At 46.8% G+C, this 4,171-nt stretch overlaps 1 long non-coding RNA gene across 1 annotated transcript; it reads right to left on the bottom strand.

Moving 5' to 3' along the window:
• Nucleotides 1-2,795: 2,795 nt before the first annotated feature.
• On the bottom strand, nt 2,796-3,677 carry LOC135376057 (uncharacterized). Its single transcript, XR_010417512.1, has 2 exons — nt 3,452-3,677; nt 2,796-2,976 (listed from the first exon to the last, which is right to left on the bottom strand). It is a non-coding gene; the product is annotated as an uncharacterized LOC135376057 (long non-coding RNA).
• Between the last annotated feature and the right edge of the window lie 494 nt (nt 3,678-4,171).

The following is a 4,171-nucleotide window of genomic DNA, read 5'->3' as shown; positions in this document are numbered from 1 at the left end:
TATTTTGCTAATTTCACGCTTTTGCTAAATCTCGCTTTCATCCCCATAAAAAATATGCCTACCCTAAAGAAATGGCCACCTCAAATCTGCTTCCATACAACAGAAGTTTCACTAGGTCGCACTCTGACAGTTTGTGGCATTGCAAATTTCCAGAATGTTAAATCTTCCAAACTGTGTCATTTTTTAATATGTTGACACTTTTGCAAGCAGTTGAGATGCTGTCAGGACACTCCCGGCGCAGCTAAAATGATTACAAAGACTTCCAAGGGTCCGAAAGGAAACTTGCGGCAGCATGAAGCTAATCAGCAGTAGATCTAAGCAACGTCGGTGACCCCCAACACGGCAATTTGTGCCAGACAACTGTGCTCCCATGGCCTATTTTTTTCTTCTAGCACATGTTTAGATGCGTATGTCCAGTAATTCACACAGTAGTCACCAGTCCTCCTCCCAGCTTGAATCACTCAGAGTGCACTATACATGTATGGTTCACATCTATTACAGTTAATGCAGAACAATTATACATTATCCTGAATAGCTTTAAACATTTTAATGTGATGCATATGCCTTTACTTTTTGGAGGTGCTGCGGGAAATCAAACTTTGTAGGCACTGCCCCGGTCTTAATGCGCACTGTCTGACCAGTTCGGTAAAAGCAGTACTCCTCAAAATGCATGCTGTACGTCACCGAGGTCTTTGATGGTGCCCAGTCTTTTCTGCGCTGGTTCTGCACCCATTTCTTGAGCATGCCTGGGCGGCTGTGAGGAAACATGTATCGAGAGACCATTTGTGTCTTATATAAGGTAAATAACATTGCATGCAACCAGTTATTAGTATTATGGCACTCATTGCAGGAAGCTGACAACGAAGGTCAGCACCGAGGAGCTACATGACGCATCCCAGTCACATCTCTGCATCGGAGACATTCTTTGTCACGACTTAACACTGAGACAGTAAACAATACAGACACAAGAAAAAAAAATGAATGAACACTCTCCTCTGGTCTGGTTGTAGCTTAATACTGAACTTATGCGCGAAGCTGATTCAAAGGAATGACCGTGCACTTCCCTGGGTAGAAGACACCGTGTACGGGGCTAGCAATGCATGTAGTGTAGCGCTGGAATGCCGCACATACACTGATGAAAACACTACTATTGTAGTGCAACATATTCTCTATGCACTCAGACTATGTTTCCCGACAGGGTAGAATACAAGTGTGTTCGATTGAGCCATAGAAGAACCATCTAACAAGTCGCATCAAGTTCTGGTTTCGTGCGAATAACATTTGAGAGTCGTCAAAATAATATATAGAATGGGGTGTACCCTGTTACCCACTCTTAATAATAAAACTTTTGAAATTCACGCTAAGAAATCCACCCTTCAAATTCCAATCCTTTGAAATCTAAGCTGTCAAAATAAATCACGATGGGTCTATGCAGTCCAGTGTTAAGCATGGTTTTACGTGATAAAATCAGTGTTTAAGAGGGTCACACTCCAGAATAACGAGTCTTTATGCAATTCTGTGTCGTATTCAGCATGTATCTCTCAATTATTCATTAATTTAATTATGCTACAGGCGTAAATAACTACGCGTATGAATACTAGGAAAACAACGCTTCAGCGGTTCGGCCGCTCGGCTACCATTGAGGACGAGCCTATTTGAGAAAATGGAGTAACGACGGAGCCGTATGGTGTTGCGGGATGTGCTGCACAAAAAGGATAATCACTGCAAGCTCTAGTAAAGCATATGCTTCTTCTGCCGATTTCGTCAGGTATTTATTTTTCAGACGTGTAACGACTTGGTGTGCTAACACGCGCGTGCAACTCATGAACGAATTCATGGGTGAAGTGACATTGATGCAGTCGTTGCTGTTTTGGACAGGAAATCGGGTAGCGAAAAATGTCCAGGATGAGCAAATATAAAACGTACCGCAAAACTGCTGTGTCGACCATTTGTCACGACGGTAATCACGTAAACATCCTGTAAACGTCTCTTGCGTTCCTCGGCCTCAGCCTACGAAGAACCGCTAATGTTATGTTTGATAAGACCCGCGAAAAGTGGTTCAGCAAGGTAAAACTGTGCCGGGAACACCGTCACATAAGGGAGGTGTTTAATTAAATCACAGTGAAAGATATCAAAGGACTGTTAGTTGTCATGTAGACAGCAGATCTCGTTCAACAACACATCAATGGATTGTATAAATAGTCTTCCTGTCAATGGACAACTGACATTTTCCTCCCGTCTATACTGAGCAATGTTGACCCAGAGCTTTGTTTTTGGATGCCGCAAAACACATCTCGCCAAGATGGTGCACTGTGACTCAATGGGGCATTTACAGCTCAGTGTCATTACCATCTGAGGCAAGTTGACTCTCTAAGATACTGTTACTGCAGTGCTGTAGAAGACTCACACTGTTAGAAAAATTTATACCTTTTGGGGTATAAACGGCTTGTCCCAGGGCGCATACCTTTTGAGGTATAAACGCTATACCTTCCTCAAGGTATACTATCTTTATACCTCCCTGAAGGTATATTATTTGCACATCAGGGTATAAAGCTATACCCCCTTAGTAGTAGTGTATCAGCTCAACTGGCCCACAACTCTCACAGTGGCCTGGACGCCATTAATGAGCAATTAGAGCTAATTGGGACCCCCCACATTAATCAGGACCCACCAGGGAGTCATTACACTAATTGGGGCGCATCTAGGACGTGTCCAGACCACTGTGTGAGTTGTGGGCTAGTTGAGCTGATAAAAAATAAAAAAAATAGGTAGAAAATAAAATAAAAAGATAGAAATAGAGTGGAGAGAAACAATTTATTCGAAAATCAACGATGCCGCGGCGAAGAAGCCGCTCCGCAACACCCGAGTGACCAGCGTCCGCCATGTTGGTAGTTTGCACCCAGCAGTTGCAGAGATCGACGACAGGTGGCCACTTAGTTGCAAGGCATCACACCAGATGGCGCCACCATCATAGCTCTAGAGGAGAGAGACAGAGAACAAGATACTAGCGGCAGGTAAAAATGACAGCACTGCTAAACAAGTCTAGGCATGCGAGAGAAAAGGTCTAACCGCTACTGCTAAACAGAAAACAGTACACATCGGGGAAAAAGGCTTACGGGGACGATCGCTTAGGCCTAACCACAACACTACGCAGCTAACACAAGGCGGGAACCACACATCGCTAAACATGCGAGAAAAGGCTTAACACGAGCGCGGTCACCGCTAAACACGGCAAACATACGAGGAAAGAGGCTTACGGGGGGCGACCGCTTAGGCCTAACCCCAACACTACGCAGCTAACACAAGGCGGGAACCACACATCGCTAAACATGCGTCAACAGGCTTGGACACCGCAAAACAAGTGTAAACATGCGAGAAAAGGCTTAACACGAGCGCGGTCACCGCTAAACACGGCAAACATACGAGAAAAGGAGCGCGTCAAATCACTCACCTTTTCCCCCGCGGCAACTTCCAGGCAGAAACTGAGCGAGCGCGGAGAACATACGTCTGCTCTCTACGAGAGGCAGCCAGCAACTGAGCGAGCGCGCGGAGCGCACGTCCGTCTTCCGCGACGGTCCGAGAGAAACTGAGAGAGGCGACGCGCGCGCGCGCCCTCTGCTCCACCCGTCCGCGCATGCGCGCGCGCGCGCTCCTAGCGCCCCCCTGCGCCGGCCGCGGGTGTTTTCGGTTTCGGCTCTCTGCTGCGCGCGCGCTCCTAGCGGCGACGGGTGGCTTTTCAGTTTCGCTTTCATTCTCCGTTCTTTGCGCGCGCGCGCGTTTATCTCTATAAAGGCAGCGCGCACCGCGCTCGCGTCATCATTCTGACTGATACGTGGAAAACGCCATGTGTGGTTTATTCTCCTGCGCTTCTCGTCGTCGCAAGGAAAAGACAAAAAACGAAGAACTTCGCGAATTTATACGCGGCATCGTGGAGGAAGCCTTTCAAGTCCACCGTCTGGAATGGTTGCAAGCACGTCAAGAAATGTGTCAGGACAAGATGAAGACGCTCGACCGCATCTTAGCGACGGACAGACTGGCGAAAAAGAAGTCCAACTTTAGCCTGGACAACCTGTATTGGGAACGCAGTTCCGATGTAGAGGACGACGACGAGGATGTGTAAATAAAAGCGATGCATTTCTCTTCGAGTCTCAGTCTCTTCTTTCTCTTCGTG

The sequence above is a fragment of the Ornithodoros turicata genome, unplaced genomic scaffold, assembly GCF_037126465.1.
Source record: "Ornithodoros turicata isolate Travis unplaced genomic scaffold, ASM3712646v1 ctg00001006.1, whole genome shotgun sequence".
NCBI lineage: Eukaryota > Metazoa > Arthropoda > Arachnida > Ixodida > Argasidae > Ornithodoros > Ornithodoros turicata.
Note: the sequence above shows the minus strand (reverse complement) of the source record. Positions and strands in the feature narration are given on the sequence as shown.